General features: G+C 38.8%; 1 protein-coding gene across 9 annotated transcripts in view; it reads right to left on the bottom strand.

The window, feature by feature from the left end:
• IL15 (interleukin 15) overlaps positions 1-22153 on the bottom strand; it is a 77978-nt gene that overhangs the window by 39270 nt on the left and 16555 nt on the right. For 2 of the 9 annotated variants that reach the window (XM_064585092.1, XM_064585096.1), the window contains exon 2: positions 1461-1575. The exons of the other annotated variants lie outside the window; for them this stretch is intronic. The gene's annotated coding sequence lies outside the window, so the exon portion shown is untranslated. The remainder of the gene's footprint in view (positions 1-1460; positions 1576-22153) is intronic. 9 annotated transcript variants of the gene reach the window in all.

Below are 22153 nucleotides of genomic sequence, written 5' to 3'. Positions count from 1 at the left end.
GAGAAATAATAAAGTGTGGTGGCTTTAAGGCACTAAGTTTGGATGTTTTGTCATATAGCAACAGATAACTGGGTCACTATATATAAATTTTTCAATCACAAGATTTAGAAAATAGGAGTTTGTAATTCCTTTTCAATATATCCCTCAGACTCTGACATGAAATCATCTAACCTTCCATAGCACTCTGAAGTACTTTTCACAAACTCCTTTTTCCCTAACATAACCTATGAGCTAGTTATTCTTACTATCCAGATTTAAAGAGGAGGAAACAAAGGCTGATTAGTTTACCCAGTTAGTAAGTGTGTCCACAAAACTGAGTCTCCCCATTAGTCTGTGACTTTCTTCAGGTAGGGCTTATCTAATGCACCTTTGTATCTCAAGCACATGCATGGTGACCAAAATAAAGAAGGGTATTTTTCAAAGGTCGGATGGATGAATGCATGGATAGATAGATGGGATGAATGGATGAATGAATCAATTGGTGCCTCCTCTGCTATTTTAAATATTTAAGAAAAATGATATACATGTAGCCCACCCCCACACCCAGCCCCTCCAAGGTCTTACTTTTCCATGCTCGTTGTTGGCTATTTTTTCACTTGAATTAGTACCTAGATATTTTATATTCTTGGTTGTCCTCTCCTAAGTCAAATTCTATTTCTCAATGTTTCTCTTAAAATTGAGAAATTGAAACTGAATGTAATATTAAGTCTATCTAAAACTATTCCTTCTAATCTCAACTCTGCATTTTAATATTCTTTGTGGATTTCAAAAGCTTATCTGAAATAAAACATCACCCTAAATAAAACAAAATAATTTCTAGGTTTTAATAGGAAAAGATTGAATCTCTTTAGAAATCTGTGGTAAAATGCAAAATGCCTTGGCTAAATTTACAATCAATAAAAGTCAGTTAGGAAAATGTACTCACTCTGTAGTAATCTACTTGAATCGAGGGACTAAATGGACTCATTAATTTTGGCTAACTTAAGAGGCTTCTTTAAATTGTGCCATTGATTCTGGTTAATTTGGATAGAATTAAAGAACTCAAATTGTTTTATTAAATTCTTTCTATACGCTTACTTTGGTCAAAAAAAATTCTCCCTAGACTATACCCTCTCCTGACAACTCTCCATTTCTCTCCAATTCAACACTGGCCAGAGCCCCTCTGTGACCCCAGTCAGCCACATCTCTATGTCCTCCTGGATCCTTGCTGCTATTTCCAACAACTTAATCTGAGCTTGTGTGTCCTTAAGGCTGAACTGTCTTAACTACAATCTTTCTCTCACTCTTTGATTCTACTCTTTGTATTCTGTATGGGTTCATTTATAACAACAACATTACTGTCACCCAAATTTTATCAAGTCTTCCTACTGCTTACTATTGTATGTCTAAATACTATGGCACTTTCAATAAATAAATACATACATACATACATACTATGACACCTTCAAAGTCCTACTTACTCAGGCACGTGCATTTCCAAATTTTCCATTTAGTTGCCAATAGCAAGTTTCTTATTTCCCTCCAGTTAGTCAATCACTTTACCACATTCTACTTATGTTCCATGCCTTCAAATATCTAAAAGAAGGATAATTTTTTACTATGATTAATAATATTAAAAGAATAATTGCTAACAAATAATCAAGTACTACTTATCAGTTACTGTTCCAAGCTATGCATATATTTTTAATTAACTTTTTTATTATGGCAACTTTATAAGGAAGGTAATGCTATTATCATCATTGTAAAGATGAGAAATCTGAGGAACGGAGAAATTACATAATTTGCCCAAAGTTACACAGCTAATACGTGGCAGCAGGTATTAGGCAGCCTGGCTTGCATCCATGTTTTTACCACCATACTACGCTCTTCTCAATTAAACCAGTGTTTACTCCTGTTTGGAAGATCCCTACCACATAGCTTTCCAGAGGCTCCTACCTTGAAAATGTAACTTGGTCTAGACAGAGCTTCTTCCACAGTAGAGAGTAAAAATACGATCTGTGTATAAACACTAGACAACAGGTTACCCTTGGGATCAGAAAGATGTGATGCAAGTAGATGTTTCAGCGAGGAGGGTAAGAAGGCTAAGAGAAACAGGTAGAAGAAGACATGTGTGCAGTCAATTCTCCCTCCAGGGGTTGATATCTTTGGGAAAGTGAGTGGCGAGTACACTTGGGGGAAGGTTTGGTCCTGCCTCTCTGCTTTGAAATTCCTAATGGATACCAATGTGACGGGTAGCCCCATTCTAGAGGCAGTGAAATGTGATAGAAAAACAAAGGTGAGGATTAGGTAGGCAGAGAAAAAGACTGAGAACACAACAAAGCCTCCTCTCTGGAAGGAAGTCAGAAATTTCTGCCTAAACCCACAAGAGAACACAGAAGATGACTGAGAAAGAGCCAGCAGTGTGCACGGGAAAGGCAGTGGGGAGGTGGCATAAAGGAAGCTGACCCCAGTGGAACAGAGATGGCTTAAAAGCATGGCCCAGGAGGGTAGACTGAGGCTCAGAGGATCTGCAGCATCTTTCCAAAGGAATTCCATTTTAAAGAAAATCTCTCTCAGCAAGGATATGCATATACCTTCCAGCATATGTGGCACTAAGTATTATCTCTATCACAGAATCAATCATTCAATGAATATTAATAAAATTAAAGTGGTTTAACCACAATTGTAAAATACATATTGAGAAAAGATAATCATACATCATGTATACTTTTTTAATGCACAAATCCATTTCTGTAAAGTGAGCTTTACTGGTAACAGTGAGGTAGACAAAGCCTAATGTCCCAAAAAGAAATGTTAACCTCAGATTAGCTTTTTCCGTAGAATATCTAAATAACCTATTGCATCAGAAAATTAAAATTTAGATAGAGAGTTAAGTAAGCTTACTTAAGTAGATGATGGAAGTGAGGTTCATGCTTACGTACATACATGACTAACCCTCGGTATATATGTATACATGGTTAACCCTCAGGGTGCTTTGACAACTTCCTAAATATTATGTGCATACAATACCAAGACAAAAATAAAGACCTTTCCCAATATCACCCACTATAAGAGAACTAGAAGAAAAAAAAAATGTTTGAAAAATTAGTATTTGATTCAACACTACCCTTCCTCCTGATAACTGAATAAACAGAGCCCTGAAAAGTAGAAGACAAACTTGTTTCTTAATACTGCTGACTGGACAAAGCAAGGACACATTTTTTTTTTTTAAGGTGAGAGCATACTGAGAGTGGAAAAAAAGGATAAGAATTAAACCACAGATGCTCAAACACAGGGTGGACGGATGTGTGCTCTTACTAAGATGGGCCATGCAATCTAAGATTCCAGTCAGACTCGCTTTGCCCGAATTCTTTCATCTTAAGTTATCCCATAGAAAGATCATACCATCATCTCAACAGATGGCATCGCTTACTGAGTGCCAACTATATTCCAAGGGCAATGCCAAACACATTACAGGCTTCAGTTCATGTGCCATTTATAGAATGCCTATGAGGTAGCTATGATTGCTATCTGCATTTCATAAATGATGAAACTGAGAGCAGAGTGTAAGCAGCTAGCTGTGGTTGTGATGCAATGCTGCTAAGTGGTAGAGCCGGGCTTCAAACTGCAGTCAGTCCAGGGCGCCTGGGTGGTTCAGATGGTTAAGCGTCTGCCTCCAGCTCAGGTCATGATCCCAGGGTCCTGGGATCGAGTCCCGCATCGGGCTCCCTGCTCAGCGGGGAGCCTGCTTCTCCCTCTGACCCTTGCCCCTCTCATGCTGTTTCTCTCTCGCTCTCTAAAAAATAAATAAAATCTTTAAAAAAAAAAAATTGCAGTCAGTCCAATCTCTTCAACACTGCACCAGTCTTGACATAAAAATACCTTTGGCAAAATTCACGACACATTTTTAAAAAAATAATAATAAATTCTTAATAATAGGAATAGAATAATAATTTCTTAATACAATCAAATCTTCCTTAAACTAATTCCAACTTCAAACCTACTAGCAAATCACTCTAAGTATCCCCATGGTATTCAAGAATAAGAATGGATACTCTGGTGGCTATTCTTTGGCATCTGGAAGAAATTCCTGGAATTTCTTCTTTTTTTTTTTTTTTTTAAGATTTTATTTAGTTACCTGAGAGAGAGCAAGAGAGGGAGAGAAAGCACAGAGGGAGAGGGAGAAGCAGACTCCTTGCTGAACAAGGAGCCAGATGCAGAACGCGATCCCAGGACACTGGGATCATGACCTAAGCTGAAGGCAGACGCTTAACCAACTGAGCCACCCAGGCGCCCCTGGAATTTCTGATTAATAAAAACAAGGCGTAAAAATATACAATTATAACTATTCAAAAACATAAAACCAGGGGCGCCTGGGTGGCTCAGTTGGTTGGGTGACTGCCTTCGGCTCAGGTCATGATCCTGGAGTCCCTGGATCAAGTCCCGCATCGGGCTCCCTGCTCAGGCAGGGAGTCTGCTTCTCCCTCTGACCCTCCCCCCTCTCATGTACTCGCTCTCTCTCTCATTCTCGCTCTCTCAAATGAATAAATAAATCTTTAAAAAAAAAAGAAATATTTAAAAAAAAAACATAAAACCATTACTTGTAGATTCTACAATTTTTTTGATTTTATAATTATTTAACTAACAAAGTTAAGCAAATTACCTGAGACATCATATGAACTAAAATAGCAAGTTCTATGAGATAGTTTGTAACAAAATAAATGAAAAATAAAAATTAAATAACCACTTATTTTCATGTTCATCATTCTGTATCTTAGCAATATGTAGAGGAAATTATCTAATTCACATTACTGACAAAATTATACAATACTTAGGAATGAATATGATAAGGAATATACTAGAACGATATAAAAAATCAGTAACACTAGATTGAAAAGCAAAAAGGACAATAAAATGATTTGAGAAGCATATTTTATCCCTAAATGGTAACACTGTATATTACAGAGGTATAATTTTTTTCCAAATTACTTCATAAAAAATGAAATTGGAAGTATCAGGAAGTGAAATTGACACTATGATTTTTAAGTTCACGTGAAAAAGTCCACTGGTGAAAATAAGTTTGAAATAGAAAGGTAATTTAAAAAAACAAAACCAGTCTTAGTAGATGTCAAAATTTACCACAAAATGAAAATAAGTGACTGACGTATTGATAGATGTCTCTATGAAAGAATCTTTTTTTTTTTCTATGAAAGAATCTTGAATCAGCAGGTAAGAGAATGGTTACTATTTAACAAAGATTCTGTGAAGCTATTGGTTAGCTGTTGAGAAAAATTATATTCTCCTCTCACTTCATATGACAAATTCCAGCTTTTAAAAAAAGACATCTAGAAAAAAGTATGTAAGTTAGCATCTAATTTCTGGATGGGCTTAAGGCAATTTTAAAAAAATTCAACAAAATAAGATTGATAGATTTAATGTATAATGAATAAAATAATAGGATAAACAGACTAAAATGTGGAACTAAAAATTTTAAATGTTCCTTATATATTAAAAGATTATAAAATTTGGTAAGAAAAAACATCTCTAAATATGAGAAACTCGAACAGATAAGTACAAAGAGTGAAAATACAGACAACAAATGAACACTTTAAGGAATTCAGTGTCTACAGTAATCAAGAATGCAAGATAAAATGAGATAAAATTTCTCACTTAACAAATTTGCAAAAAATTATATTTTATTGTATTTTTTCTGTAAAGGTAATATATTAACATGGTTGAGAAACAAAACAATATGAAAAGGTATTCATTTAGAAATCACACCCTGATTCTTTTCCCTGTCCACCCTGTATTCCCTCCACCCTCTTCTCTTTATTTAAATAACCATTTTTATTAGCTCCTGTGAATCCTTGACAGTTTTCTGAGAAATGCAAGCAAATTGAGAATATACACTTACATTCCCACATTCCATAAATAAAATTTAAAAAACGCTAGCATTTTGCAGGAGGTTGAATTTTTATGAATGAAAAGACTGTTTGCATTTTTTGTTATGCAAACTACCTATTCATAATCTTTGGCCATTGTTCTACTGCTTTTTACTTTTCCCCAACCCCATGATTTCTAAAATATATTAGAAAACTCTTGGTGTGGCGCCTGGGTGGCTCAGATAGTTAATAGTCTGCCTTCGGCTCAGGTCATGATCTCGGGGTCCTGGGATCAAACCCTCATGTCTGGCTCCCAGCTCAGCAAGGAGTCTGCTTCTCCCTCTGTGATTCCCTCTGTTTGTGCTCTGTCTCTCTCTTTCAAATTAAATAAACAAAATCTTAAAAAGAAAAGAAAAGAAAAGAAAACTCTTGGTGATTTCAGAGGTAAATACTTTTTCCCAGTTTATCATTCTTCTTTAGAATTTCTCCAGAGTAGCCGCTTTTTTGTTTTGTTGCCAAACCAAAGGATTTAATGAGTCAGATTTGTCTTTTTTTTCCTCTCTCTCTTTTAGACGTTAGAACTGAATCATAGTTAGAAATCTTTTCAGTTACATTCTTTTGGGTTTTCTAAGTATTAAGTCATCTACAATAACAGTTTCTCTTGTCTGGTTTTGTTGACTAACAACTCTGGTAAAGCATCACTAGTAGGTGTGAGAGCTATGCACCCTTATCTTTTTTGTCTTTTGGCAGAAATAACAGAAGTGCCTCTAGCATTTTGCCATTAATTATTATACTGTCTTTGGGCTGAGTTGGTGTGTGTATGTACGTGTGAATGCATAAATAGTTTGTTATGGTTACAAAATGCTTAACTCTTACTTTATTGTCTCTTAAAAAAAAAAAAATCCAGAATGGCTGTTGAATTTTGTCAAATGAACACTCAACATCTATAGAGATTAACATATAATTTTTCCCTTAGATCAATTAATATGATGAATTCTTTTTAATGGAGTTCATAATTTTTCATTCCTGGAATGAACTCTACTTCATCATGATATATTACTCCTTGAACGAGTTGCTGGATTCTTTCTCCTGATAATTTCCTGAAGAGTTTTGCATTGATATTCATAAATGAAATCATGGATAGTTTTCTTCTTGTGAAATTTTGACCAAGCTTAGGTGGTCAATGATATTATGACCTCATGAAAATAATTTAAAGTTTGTATTACTCTGAAAGGGGTTAAATCACCTGAAACCATCTCTTCTTAAAAAAATCACCAGATAGAATATAATATACAAATGATGAATATCATAATATCTAGATAACAACTAATATCCAGAGTATCAACTTTAAAAAGATGCATGTTAGGGCGCCTGGGTGGCTCAGTCGTTAAGCATCTGCCTTCGGCTCAGGTCATGATCCCAGGGTCCTGGGATCGAGTCCCGCATCGGGCTCCCTGCTCGGCGGGGTCCTGCTTCTCCCTCTCCCATTCCCCCTGCTTGTGTTCCTGCTCTCGCTATTTCTCTCTCTGTCAAATAAATAAATAAAATCTTAAAAAATAAATAAATAAAAATAAATAAATAAAAGATGCATGTTATAATATTTAAGGTAACACATAAGAGTAAAATAATATGAATTAACAAATTAGTAGAGGAAAAGGGGATAATAAAAAGTTGATTAACGCACACAAAAGCAAAAAAGGAAGAAAAAGCTACATAAAGAGATGGGTCATATAGAAAACCATAGTTGGATGGTAGATATAAGCACAACTATATCAGTAATTAAATTAAATGAAAACAGACTGAGATTGTCGGGTGGAATTAAAAACAAAAATGTAAAACACAGCTACATGTTGTTTACAAGAGATACAACTGTAACATACGGTCAAAGACAGGCTGAAAGTAAATGGAAGGGAAGCTATAAATTATGCAAACATTAAAGGAAATAATCTGGGGTGACTATATAATGTTGGAAAAAGCAGACAGTAAGCCAGATAACTGTATTAGAAAGACAGGAGAGCATTTCATATCCATGAAAAGGTCCATTCACCAGGGGATAGCACAATCCAAAAGATAATCCTCTAAAACCATAGCTTTAAATTTTATCAAGAAAATGAGTAGAACTACAAGAAAAATAGGCAAATTCACCATTATTATGGGTGATTTAAAAATATCCCTCTCATAAGCTCATAGAATAACAATAAAATATAAATTCAGGAAGGAGAGAGTAGGTCTGAAAAAAAAAAAAAAAACACACTTGATCTACCTAACTTGGATGCTGCATTGTACCAACAACGGCAAAATTCACACTTTTTTCAAGTTCTATCGGAACATCTGCCAAAGTTGACCATATGTTGGGTCATTAAGCAAGTCGTTACAAAATTAAAAGGACTGAAATTATTCAATGCTTATTCTCTGACAGAATTCTGGCTGCGAAATCAATAACAAGAAAGATAACTAGGGAATTCGTAATTGCTTGAAAATCAAGCAATATGTTTTTGAATAACAAATGAGTCAGAGGAGAAATCCCAAAGGAAATCAAACAATTTAAGATATGACATCATCATTAGACACAGAGGGAATACTCCATTAAAGAGTGCGATTCCAGGTAAGCAAGAGGAAGTGAAAATGGGCAAGAAGCAGGAGAAGGGGAGAGAGCCCATAGAAGGGGGTACCATGGGGCTGGCCATTTATAAGGGCACACAGCACACAAACTGCCCCATAAGTGGTCACTCCCAGGCAGAGAAAAGGTCAAGAATATGTTACTAACTCCTCCGTCATCCTGGCCAAGGATGAGCCACAGAGCCTGTTCATTCATTTCCATCTCCATGTCAGGAGGAGAGCCCAGGCAAGAAGCCCATGTGAAGTCCCTCGGAGTTCCTAAGACGTGGTGTATGCCTCTGTTCCGAACCCCTCCAGCTTTGTCCCTGGAAGATGCCGCCAAGGAACACAGCCCCTGCCTTCCAGAGCATTCCTCTCCTTTTGGAACGTGCTCTCTGAAATCTACCACCAGTAGGAACAGAGAATCTTTCTCCATTTCTTAACAGCCAATGACTTCCTGTTGGAGCTTCGTTCCCACTCAGAACAGGGTTCTTTCTTTCTTGGACTCCTGATCTGCTGGCGACTGTGGACATCTGCTGTCATGGGGTCCCTCCTGTCTTGCCATTCCTCTGTGTCACTCAGTAGGGCCTCCTGCACAAATTCTGTTGGCCTTAGCTGCTTTTGCCTACACTGACACAAGTTTGGATTTTATGGCTTTTCACTATCTCTGGGGTTTGTTATAGATTCCGTTTGTGAGTCACCCTGCAATCCTATATGATTTCCTGGAGGAAAATTACACTGGCCCCAAACTATTGCCCTATTCATCATGGCACCAGGAAGAATTGTTTTAAGACCCTTACATGTCAGCACCAGTGAGGATGCGGTGTCACCAAGGCTCACAGAAGGGTGCCGAAGGTATAAATTTATACGTATTTTCTGCAATATGTATTGAGCACCGTTAAAATATTTAAAATGTCAGACATCTTAATTCTCCTCCTAGGAAATTTTCCTTAACAAAATTGTCAGAAAACTGGACGGAGATTTATTCAAAGATACGTTCACGTAAGTATTATTTTTAATAACCACAAATTAATACAATCATAATGGATTGTGATACATTTTAAATCAGAGTATTATACTCACATTAAAAATAATATTTGCTTTACTGACATAATGTCACAGGGAAATGTCACCATCTGCTGTTAAGAAAACAAAACTATGAGGCAAATGTTCAAACTTTTTTTATATCCACTATGTAGAAAAAATAACGATGCAACGGGTTGTCTCTTAGTAATTGCATTCCTGGATCTGATATTTCCCCCATTTTACGGTTTCCTATAGTTTCACTCTTACTACGATGAACACATATTACTTTATTAATCAGAAAAATAGTAAGGAAAAAAATTAAAAACTTGATATAAATTGAGTTAAAGATGGTGACTCAAGGTCACCCATGCCGGTAGGTTGCAGTCCTGGCCAAAATAAAAAGAGGAGAAGGCTTTGAGTGAGATCCTCTACAACTTAGTCTATACCCAAATTCAGCTTTCTAAATGCATTTATTCTCAGAATCTAAAAAAGAAAACAAAGATAATGATAAATACTACAAGTGATATTCAGTTAGCATAAATGTCAACGCAGCCAAAATTTCTTGAGCACAGAGTCTAGTATGCTTCCCAACAGAGTCCCCAAAATAAAAGCTACCTTCAAAGGAACATCCTATAGAAATAGCAGCTTTCTGGATCCCTGTTACAGTAACCCCGGTGCTCATTAAGAAGCATCTTACAATTGATGGTTTGCTTTGACTATGCAAATTGTAAGAAATGTATCTTTAATCCTACCTAGCCAATATCCTTCTCAACCCTCCCTCACATCGCACAAGAACAACTATCACAGGCCTGCACAAAATGACCACATCAAAATGCCTCTGTTTTGAAGTACCCCAAAGGAAGCAATAACTAAAAATCTAGGAATCAAGGAGAATTAGAAACACAGAAAGCACATGACATTTTGCTTATGACCTCAAAAAACAACTGAGGGGAGGTTCTTGTTTAATTTTTTTGCATATTGCAAGTATGATTTCATTTAAAGAAAATTCCCCTATTTCTTATCCCGAGTTGATCATGACAGGTTTTTTTTAAATAATGTATTTATTCATTTTCATAAATCTCTCGTAGTGACAAGACAATTCAGAGCTACGCTGCTATTGTAAGAATGTCACAAGTTCTATCCCTCAATATCCAAAATGCCCTCCTGCTTCTTCTCTGAGCTCTCAGCGGTAGCAACCCTTAAGACTGTCAGTAAGTTATTTCTTGAGTTTGGGGAATTCTTAATAAAAATTCTATGAAACAGAGCAGTTTCAAGGAAGCATATGAAGCATGCTCTTCATACTTTTTCTTTCAATTTCTATTTCCTTTATTATTTTCTGATGCCGGAAATGACTGCACAAGAGATGAATTACCTTTTTCCTCCAAGGATTCTTATTGTTTCAATTTTCATAAACACCTTTACTTACTCCTTTGTTTATCCTGATCTATACACATGCTATGGAATTTTTTTCTGAAGGGATAAATGTAAATTATAACTGAAAGTAAAAACAAAATGTGTGTTTTCACTTTATCAAAAAGAAGTCAGTTCTTTGAATTTCCATTTCTGTGACTTTATTTTGTTTCATTCTTGAGCCTGAACTTGATTTCACATTGTTCTCAATATTTTTCAAAAATTTCAATGAGTCATTCAAAAAATATGATCTACATTATTCTCTAATTTCCTTACACTGGTGAAATCATTCAGAAAATGGATGGTTGGATTACATATATTGTTTGGTTTTAAGCATCTTAGTTCCTTTAAAATTAACCTAATAATATAGGAGAAAGTGAGATACAGAATTTCTTCATCTTACATGCAGAGGGTAGGCAAACCATGACCCACAGGCCAAACCTCACCCACCACCTGTTTCGTAAATAAAGTCTTAATTGGGACGGAGTCCCATCTTATCCACATCTACGGCAGGAACAAAGGCAGAGTGGAGTAGTTTCAGTAGATCATTTGGCTCATAAAGGCTAAAATACTTACCTCTGGCTCTTCTCAGAAAAAAAAAAATTGCCTACTTCTGTTATGTACAGTGTTCTCTGTCCTCAGAAAATGCCTTAAACATTTTATGACAAATAGCATTTTCTTTCATAACTAAGATATCCATGTTTAAAATTCTGAGTGTGTTTATGTATGTATAAAATTTCAACTGGTTTTCCACATCTTCCTTATTATTAATTACATTATTACATGAAAGAGTCTTTACTACCTGATATAGTTCTTAAAAACTTACTTCTATGACCTCCTGTGGGCTGGCTATGTGCTCACATTGACTTCTTTGTTTTCTGTGATAATACCAGCCTGGCACCTGATGGGATATTGCTTTAAAGAAGCCAGATGGCAGTATATAGGAATGCATTCTGTAGGAGTCAAAGGTAGGGATTAAAAGATTTACAATTATGTACTGAATAATACTCCCTTCTTTAGATTTATGATTATCTCCATGCCTGATCATGCTAGAAAAGACAGGGAGACTCATATGGAGAAAGCTTCAGAAGTCCATGGGATTTTTTTTGGATTAATCTTTTCTAAAATCTTCAGACTTCCCCAAAATTTAATTCATATCCATATTGACTATAGCTACTTCATTTTGGAAGACAAATAATCATACACCATTTAAAATAAACTATAATGTTTCATGCAATTCTCTAGTAAAATGTTTTTCATTTCCCCAAAAACAGCACAAAGCAAATGTAATGTCATCAAATCTATTTGTGGACTTGATACCAAGTTACTGACCAACTCCAAGGAAGATGCTGAAAATAAGCTACAAATATCTATTCTAAGAGTGGAGTAGCAAAGTCTCCACTCAGACACTAACAGTAAAACACAACATTATAACATCATAATTTCACAGGATATGTAATTTTGAAGGGGTTTGAATACGCCAACAGATTACACCATTAGAAAACCCTAAAGTCGGGTATTTCCTATTTTAAAAAAAGGTAGTCAAACTTATGCCCTTTTTAAAAGTTAAGCAGTATAATTCCTATTTTATAAAATAAGAAACATTTTAACCAAAATTCAGTGCGGCCCATGATATACAGGATATTTATGTTAATAATAATAACAAAATTATCTATATAATCTTATCTCTGACTCTTACTGATTTAATAAAAGTTTTGGGGCACCTGGGTGGCTCAGGCGGTTAAGCATCTGCCTTCGGCTCAGGTCACGATCCCGGGGTCCTGGGATCCAACCCCGCGTAGGGGCTCATTGCTCAGCGAGTCTGCTTCTCCCTCTCCCTCTGCAATTCCTCCTGCTTGTGCTCTCTTAGGCATTCAACATATATGCCTATATGCTGGAATCTTCCTGAATTATTTAAAATATTTATTCAAAACTTATTGTATAAAAGAACCTAGTAACTGGTTTTGATCCTTAAGAAACATGCCAACGGGGGAGGGGGGATAGTGGAATGCAAACAACTAACTAATGCACTTCGTATTTGAATAGAAAAATAAGAAAAGGCCCATGTTAAAACATAGTGTGAGGCAATTAATTCTGAAGAGATGAAGAAGATGAGGGATTAGGAACGATTTCAGTGAGAAGGTGACATTTGAGCTGGCCTTTAAGAATGAGTAGTGTTACTCTAGCAAAATGAATGCTGCCCGCAGAGCTCAGAATTCAAGAAGGTGGGTGAGGAATGATATTTTAAGAGGATTTTGAATGTGGCTTTACTCTCGCCCTGGAACTGGTAAATAGAGCTCCATGTTGGGGATGAAGAAGCGTTAAGAGGGCGCCTGGGTGGCTCAGTCGTTAAGCGTCTGCCTTGGGCTCAGGTCATGATCCCGGGGTCCTGGGATCGAGCCCCGCATCGGGCTCCCTGCTCGGCGGAAAGCCTGCTTCTCCCTCTCCCACTCCCCCTGCTTGTGTTTCCTCTCTCACTGTGTCTCTCTCTGTCAAATAAATAAATAATCTAAAAAAAAAAAAAAAGAGAAGCATTAAGTTGCCCCACATTCTAAAGAGAGTTTTACAGCTAGGTCCAGACACCTGCTCCAGAGCTAACTTAGAGGTAGGCAAGCCCTTACTACTTTTACTCCCACCAAACCACCAACTTCACCCCAAGCACCCTTCCCAAGTCCATATACAGAAGACTAAAATACCAGGAAGGAAGAGAAAGGCAATGGTTAGAATCACCAGCCAAGAGCATGATGAGAAATGCTATGGGACTATACATAAAAGAGACTGTGCTATAGACTGAATTGTTTCTTCCAAAATTCTTATGTTGCAGCCCTAACCCCATTGTGATGGTGTTTGGAGATGAGGCTTTAGAGATGTGATTAGGGTTGAATGAGGTCATAAGGGTGGGACCCTCATGATGGGATTAGTGTCCCTGTAAGAAGAGACACCAGAGACTTTATCCCCTCCACCCCGCCACACCATGTTAGGACACAGCAAGAAGACAGCCATCTGCAAGCCAGATATAGTCCTCACCAGAGAAGGGAATAGCTGCCACCTTGATCTTGGACTTCCCAGCCTCCAGAAGCCCAGGTATGATATTTTGTTATGGGAGCCTGAGCTGAGCAATACAGATTGGCATCGCATCTCCTGGGTAGACATCATATCAGCTCAAGAGATTGCTGATTTGCTGTTAAACCTACCTTACCAAAGGGAAAAAAAAAAATAATGCAGAAAAGCATCAGATTTTATTTCCAGTGTTTGATGCAGCAAAGCTACGGATCAAAGCTGGCTTCTTTGCAAGGGGACTCGGATAATCAGACCTGGTGGGCTATCCCACTAATGAGGGAGCTGAGAGGGTAGGAAGAGGTTAAGACTAATCACACACAGAGGGCCAGTATAGAGACCACTCTACATGTGAGGAAGAACTCACACATGTCCCACAGAAATGCCCAACTTTGGAACCCTCCTCTACAGAAGGTATCAATGGTGAGTTACTATTAGCCAGGAAGAGAAGCAACAACCAACAGAGGATGACCTCCAATCAGAAGCTAATCTGGCCCTTTTGCCCTATGTCCCCTCCCGGTCTCCACTTCCATCAGGGAAAACCAGAAGGAGGCTAGTAGGCATGAAAATGTGAACCACACCCTCTTCCCCCTACTAGTCCCGCAGGTCTAACCTGAACTGGAGGAACACATGAAGATGAGACTGGGGTCTTAAATGGACTCCACAGTTACATCATTGGAAGTAACCAGCATGCCATAGGGCCTGCTACTTTGCAGATGAATCATTGCAAATGGATTATGAGGGGAATGGTTCCAGAAACATTTCAGAGTTAGCACAAAGAATCTTATATACCATCTATTATGGAGGAAAAGGAAAGAGTCAACGACTGGTCAGAAAAGATAAATTTGTTTTGGATCGATTTAAGGCAAATTCCTATTTTCATCATTTTCTCCCATCCTCTGACAATATCTTTTCTAGTCTATTCCCTTTCAAATCCCCCTTTTAAATAACCTCTCACTTGAGGCATTACTATTATACAATATTAAGAATATCAAGAATTCTTACTAAGCTTTGTGTTGACGGAAAAGATTAAGGTTTTTGAGAAAAATGTTCAATTTCAAAGTTGGTCTTGGACACAGCTATCAATCTTAGCATGTTTTTTCTTTTTTGTCTCCACCTGTGCATCATATTTATATAACAGCCAACCCCTTAATCCTGGTTTTACTTCCCACTTCACTGGTCTCCTCCATCATCTCCTAAGAACTTCTTCGAGATTTTTCTTGGATATTTTTCCATCCTCTCTATGAAGCTCCATCAACTCTATCAGGGACACCTAAGACAGGCCCATTCCTTGGATCCTTCTCCCTCTCGGATCAGGAAACAAGCTTCCTTGATAGCCAGGTCAACTGACGAATTCTGCATGAGGCATGAGAATGAAATTAGCAGACACACTAAAAGGCACAGGATGGGCACTCAGACCCATCCGATTTTCAAATAGAATGCCCTTGAGAAAAGGCTATGGCTTGTTGGCTTCCTCTGTTTACTCCGAGCTTCAAAAGGGAGGATGAATAAGAGCACCTAAGATTGTGGTTTAAAGCTGGTTGGACTCAGGACAGTCTAATCCTTCACCTATTAGCAACGTGGGCTAATGTTTCCTAGCCTAGGGAGATTGCAGGCTAGCTCTTTCAGGAAACACCTAAGAAGAGGCAACAAAAATACTTAAACAAAAGAAACTCTAACTCAGCTTTCCTGCCATTTTGCCCCAAGAATCCGTCAGGTTAAGTGACATCCTCTTAAAAACGCTGTTACAATGTGCCTTCTCCATGAATGCACAGCAGTAATTCCTGCAGATTAAGGCTGACCTAGCCAGGTCATTGGCCCCTGTGTGGCCAAATACATGTTTGGGAAAACTTATCTCGTCCCTTGGAGTTTAATTAGTACATATTTAAATGGAATTAGAAACAAAGAATGTTAGATACTCCCAAGAACTTCCAGCTGGGCATCCCTACATCATAAAGAAACTGGGTCATGAAAAAATCAAGTGACTTGCTCTAAACAGCAAGGCTATGAAGGAATTGATACGTATTCCCATTAAGATGTGAAGGTGCTACTCAGAGTTTTAGTGAACACGGGAGGCACTCATGACCCCAGCTGACAGCTCAGAGCGGAGTCTCTCCCCAGAAACGCCCTCAGTGGAAGGGAGCTGCCTAGCACAAGATCACACCTCCCTGTGGGAGCCTGGCCTCTTTCGCTGCAGTTAGAACATTCCTGAAGCTCCCTCTGGGCTGCAGAGCACTCACTATCCATGGGACCCATGGGCCAAGGCCTCTGTTGTCAACCGCATCCCTCTTCACCTACTTCCTCTGCCTACCTTACTTCTGTCATGGCTTACTTCCATCAGGTGTCCTCCCGGAGAACACGCCCCAGTACACCTCCTGCATGTGCATTTCTAGATCACAGTCTGCTTCCCAGGGAACTCAACCTACAAAAACAGTCTATTCTAGTACTTGAGAAAATCGAACATTGGGAAACACTTGGCCTACACTGACGTAGACTGTTGCAGGATTTCTTTTAATTTAACAAGGTGCACTATGAATCCCCAATGAATACCCAGAAGTTACAGAAAGTTATTTAGCCAGAGAACCCTCTTTTTATATTGAACACCTTCTGAGACTGTTTGTGCAATATGCTCTGGGAAACTTGAATGCAATTCACTCTAGCTCACATTAGACTATAATTGCTAATGTTATTCATGTCTATATGTCCTGTAATAGCAAAAGATTGGAAATAACTTAAATCTCCACAGAGGACTGCTTAAACAAATTATGATATAGCCACAGGATGGAATATTATGCATCCATAGGAAAAAAATGAGAAGGTCTTTAAGTACCAGTATGAAAAAGTATCCAAGATACATACTTTTAAGTGCAAGAAGCAAGGTTATATGTTTATGTTTCCTTGGGCATGCACAAAATATTTATAAAGGTATGAACTAGGAAATGATAGCAGCGGTTGTTTCCATAAAACGGATTTAAAAGCAACTTGGTCCCCTCTGAATTTTAAACCATGGGAATAGATTACCTTTTGAAAAAAATTAAAATATTAAAAATTAAAAGCAAAACACCACAAAGTATTAAATAGCAGATACTTAAATACTTTGTCTAATTATATATGAAGAGACCCTGGGAAAAAAATGTATAACATTTTTTCTTAGTTCCTTAGATTATGAGCTCCTCGAAGACAGGCACTATGTCTTCCTATTCATTTATTTGTAATGCTCAAAGCCTAGCAGAATGCCTGAACCAGAGGAGGCAGTTAATAATGTGTTTTTTAATTGAATCCTATTGCTTCCACATAGCAACAGATTTAAAGCAGCCCTTTTTTCCTTTCTTTCTTTTTTTATAATAAACAAAAAAAAATTTTTAATGTAGGATCCAGGGAAACTCTATTTTTTTTTAAAGATTTATTTATTTATTTGAGAGAGCGAGAATGAGAGAGAGTACATGAGAGGGGGGAGGGTCAGAGGGAGAAGCAGGCTCCTCGCTGAGCAGGGAGCCCGATGCGGGACTCGATCCCGGGACTCCAGGATCATGACCTGAGCCGAAGGCAGTTGCTTTAACCAACTGAGCCACCCAGGCGCCCCTTTTTTCTTTCTTTTTTTTTTTTTTTAAAGATGGATCCAGGGAAACTCTAGAAATGGAGGCAGAATAGCACATTCTTTCAATGTATCTTCTTGGCTTGGTTTTTCTGTTATTAGCCTATAGTCATCTGAAAAGTATCTGGGGCTATGCAGTCCAATACAGTAGCCACTAGCCGTATGTGGCTATTTAAATATAAATGTAAATTAATTAAAATTAAATTCAATTAAAAATTCATTTTCTCAGCTGAGCTAGCCATGTTTCGAGGGCTCAAAAGCCACAAGTGGTTTGTGGTGACTTTACTGGACACAGCAGATGGAGAGCATTCCCGCCACTGCAGAAACTTCTTCTGGACAGCAATGATGCCAGTGTCGCAGAGACTGGGGTTTTGCTCCTATCTGGACTGAAGCCCAACTTAGCCACTTACTAACAATAGGGTTTAGAGGAGATTCATCAATCTCCTTGGGCCTCAGTTTCTTCATCTGTATAATGGGGGAAATGATAGTGCCTCCCCTCACTGAGTCACTGTAAGGGTCAAGTGAGTTCATTCATGAAAACTACACAGAACAGGCCCAGACACACAGTGAGCGCTCGAAGATGTTACCTCTCTGTGATTGTCACCACCGTGAATGTGACACCTCACCACGAACCACTCACAATCCGGCCGCTCCCCCCGCTGCCATAAGTCCCTCAGAAAAAGTGGCCATTAACATCCTTACCATCTAGTTCAGTGTTATTACAGTACCAGTCTACAGTGAATAAAGCTTACAAGAATTCCTTCTTCAGAAAAGACTTTGTGAAAAAAGAGAAAAATGCTGGGCGAACTAAAGATGTGTAATAGTGGTGGGGTGAATTTGCATTCTGGCGCGAGCTCTTTATTGGGTCAGATCCTGGAAACAAACATTTTCATACTTTGGACTGCAATGGTCTAGCTGGATATGATTTTCAAATTCTCACAAAGAAGGCATCTGTCATACTCCGCCATGTAGAGAGCAAAGTCTAGCACCAGCAAAACTGAAAGGGAGAGGCAGCTGGGTCAGTCAAGGTGAGGTTTTTATAGCTGGTAAATGGGAATTAAATTTCAAAGAACATAAATCATGATGAGAGGAGAGACAGAAGTGGAGAAGAACAGCCAAGGAACAATAGCAAGGGAAAGGAAAAAGAGAAGACTCATAGCTTTAGCCAGCCCTTCAAAAATCAAGAAATAGTTTCCTTTTATCCCAGGGGCCAAGCCATTCCCTTGCTAACTTGTGGCTTCCAACAACAGAAAACCAGACAAACCTGGGCGCCTGGGTGGCTCAGTCGGTTAAGCGACTGCCTTCGGCTCAGGTCATGATCCTGGAGTCCCGCATCGGGCTCCCTGCTCGGCAGGGAGCCTGCTTCTCCCTCTGACCCTCCCCCCTCTCGTGTGCTCTCTCTCTCTCATTCTCTCTGTCTCAAATAAATAAATAAAATCTTTTAAAAAAAAGAAAAGAAAAGAAAAATTAAAAAAAAGAAAACCAGACAAACCTGAATCTACTAGTAGCCAGTTTTGGCCTCTTTAGTGCTACCGTGTGGTATATCTTCACATAATATAATAGCAATATTAAATATATATAACTTTAAACTCAAAAAATATATATGGGAAGCTATTTCAGTGACTTTCTGACCCTTCAAACATTTGCAGCTAAAGATAAATGAGCCAAAAAAACCCAAAAAAGTGCTCACGTGTGTGTTTTAAATGAATGTTCTTCTTTTGAATTCCTCAGTATTGATAAAAAACACCTATATAAAAATTATTCCTCGTCATAAAAATCAGCCAATTATCACTAACCAATTTTCCAGTACGGCCTCTATAGATAATTGTTTAACTATTAAAGTGTATGTTGTGATTTATAACGGCCACATACTGGCACCACGTGCTTGCTCTGTATCGCCGCAGAAGACATACTTTATCTGCTGTAGCATGAAATGCTGTATGACAATTTGGAATGACGCACACTTCTTATTACCTGCTGATAAAAACCTATCGGGGAAAACGACAGCTTAATTATATAGCACATCTCCTGCTGGCAAATAACTGGATTCTAACATTTCTTTTCTTTTTTTTTTTTTTTTTAAAGATTTTATTTATTCATTTGACAGAGAGAGACACAGCGAGAGCGGGAACACAAGCAGGGGGAGTGGGAGAGGGAGAAGCAGGCTTCCCGTGGAGCAGGGAGCCCGATGTGGGACTCGATCCCAGGACCCTGGGACCATGACCTGAGCCGAAGGCAGACGCTTAACTACTGAGCCACCCAGGCGCCCCTGGATTCTAACATTTCTATGGCTTCTCACCAATCCCTCACAGAAGCAGAGAGGTAAGATTACCACAATCCTCAGAAGTATCACTTACAATTAAGTAAAGAAGTCTAAGGCAAAGTAGATCTTTCATATTAGATACAGATGCACTTTCAGCCACATAATCTCTCAGCGCCCTGTCCCCAGACAGTCTTGCCAGAGTTGGCTGTCGTTCCTCTAATGTTTTATTTTTTCTGGCTGATTAGGCCTTTGGTATTTCCCATTCCAAATACCCAGCTTGTTATGAGATGCATCAAGTGATTTATCCTGAACACCGGATCTCTGAATCAACACAGTGGCCACAAATTTGCTGTAGTAGTCCCAAAGGTCTTGTTTCTAAAGCATTACTTGCTGGGCTCCTTCTTGACGAGTAACCTCAACTGCTCAAGTCTCCATAGCAAAGCAGTCGTGCTTATAAAACTGGGAAGAGGCTAGGCACCTGGGTGGCTCAGTCAGTTAAGCGTCTCTCAGGTCATGATCCCAGGGTCCTGGGATCGAGTCCCTCATCGGGTGCCCTGCTCAGTGGGGAGGCTGCTTCTCCCTCAGCCCTTTACCCTAATTGTGCTCTTTCTCGTTCACGCTCTCTGTCTCTAAAATAAATAAATAAAATCTTTGGAGAAAAAAAAAAACCTGCCAAGAGGCAGACTGTCTCTATTCATAAAATTTACTTGCAATCGGCAGAGTGCTTGGACTCTTGAGTTCTAGGGTGGTCCATGTGGCTGTCGGCCTTTTTTCCCCGGACTGGATGCAGAACTTCTCTATCTTTGACAGCACTGCTCGCTCTTTAATCTCCACCAGGGCTGTGTGCAATTTCCTGGGACACAGCTAACAGAATGCCTGCCGCCAGATTAGGACATTGCATCAGATGTTTTCGTTCTTTATCTCCTCTTTCCCCTGTCTCACTAGATATTCTTATTTAAATAGTAGCTACCAGGGGCGCATGGGTGGCTCAGTTGGTTGAGCGACTGCCTTCGGCTCAGGTCATGATCCTGGAGTCCTGGGATCGAGTCCCGCATCGGGCTCCCTGCTCCACGGGAAGCCTGCTTCTCCCTCTCTCACTCCCCCTGCTTGTGTTCCTGCTCTTGCTGTCTCTCTCTGCCAAATAAATAAAATCTTAAGAAATATATATATATGGGGCACCTGGGTGGCTCAGTCGTTAAGCGTCTGCCTTCGGCTCAGGTCATGATCCCAAGGTCCTGGGATCGAGTCCCACATCGGGCTCCCTGCTATGCGGGGAGCCTGCTTCTCCCTCTGACCCTCCCCCCCCCATGCTCTCTGTCTCTCATTCTCTCTGTCTCAAATAAATAAATAAAATCTTTAAAATAAATAAATAAATAAATAGTAGCTACCAAAACTACCACTATGAATATATGGTCATTCCTTTATTCTTTCTAACCTTTGCTTTTCATTTTTCTCTGCTTTTTATCAATTCTTCCATGCTCCTCAGCTTGTGTGCAAAGAAAAATGGTAATGTAGACCTCACTGAACATGTAGTGTGCCCCATTCCTTCTATGGGATTGCATATTTGTTAACAGCGTTTAAAATTCGGACCCTTTCTGTTGGGTGAATTTGGCAGAATGCCTCCAAATGGCTGTATTTTTGTAGCCTAAAATGTCACATTTCTTTTGAAGGCCCCCCCACCCCCTCAGAGGGGCTGATGGAGAGATAAAGTGACAGCTTTTTGCGCCAAAACCATCCCTACACAACAGAGGCTGTCCTATTAACTTAAATGACCAAATTACTAATGAGAAGATTTGTGACAAACACGGAATGGGAGCAAATGAAACTGAAAGGTCTTGTAGAATATATCATCCGGGATAGAAAACAGCATAGAAAATAATCTGGGTGGCTCAGTTGTTAAGCGTCTGCCTTCGGCTCAGGTCATGATCCCAGGGTCTTGGAATCGAGCCCCGCATCGGGCTCTCTGCTCAGCGGGAAGCCTGCTTCTCCCTCTCCCACTCCCCCTGCTTGTGTTCTCTCTCTCTGTTATGAGATGCATCTCTCTGTCAAAATAATAAATAAAATCTTAAAAAAAAAAAAAGAAAAGAATCTCCATTCAGTAACAGAACACAGCCCTCTAGGCAACCACCATGAAATGTGTCACTACCACTTGCTGGGACATAGAATTTCTCTCTTTGGACTTGTGTAAACATTAGCAGTGTTGTTCACTAACTTTTCTTTTACCAGATGCCACACAGATGTCTTTACAAACTATTCATCACTAAAATGTTGCAATTTCGAAAACTATGGTTTACGCAACACTGAGACTGACGGCTCCTTGATAAAATCTGGGAGCCTCCCTAA

Source organism: Mirounga angustirostris, unplaced genomic scaffold (genome assembly GCF_029215605.1).
Source record: "Mirounga angustirostris isolate CCGP_5_RB_7025 unplaced genomic scaffold, mMirAng1.0.hap1 SCAF_2, whole genome shotgun sequence".
NCBI classification, from domain to species: Eukaryota; Metazoa; Chordata; class Mammalia; order Carnivora; family Phocidae; genus Mirounga; species Mirounga angustirostris.
The sequence above is the reverse complement of the archived record's forward strand: the minus strand, read 5'-3'. Positions and strand labels throughout refer to the sequence as shown.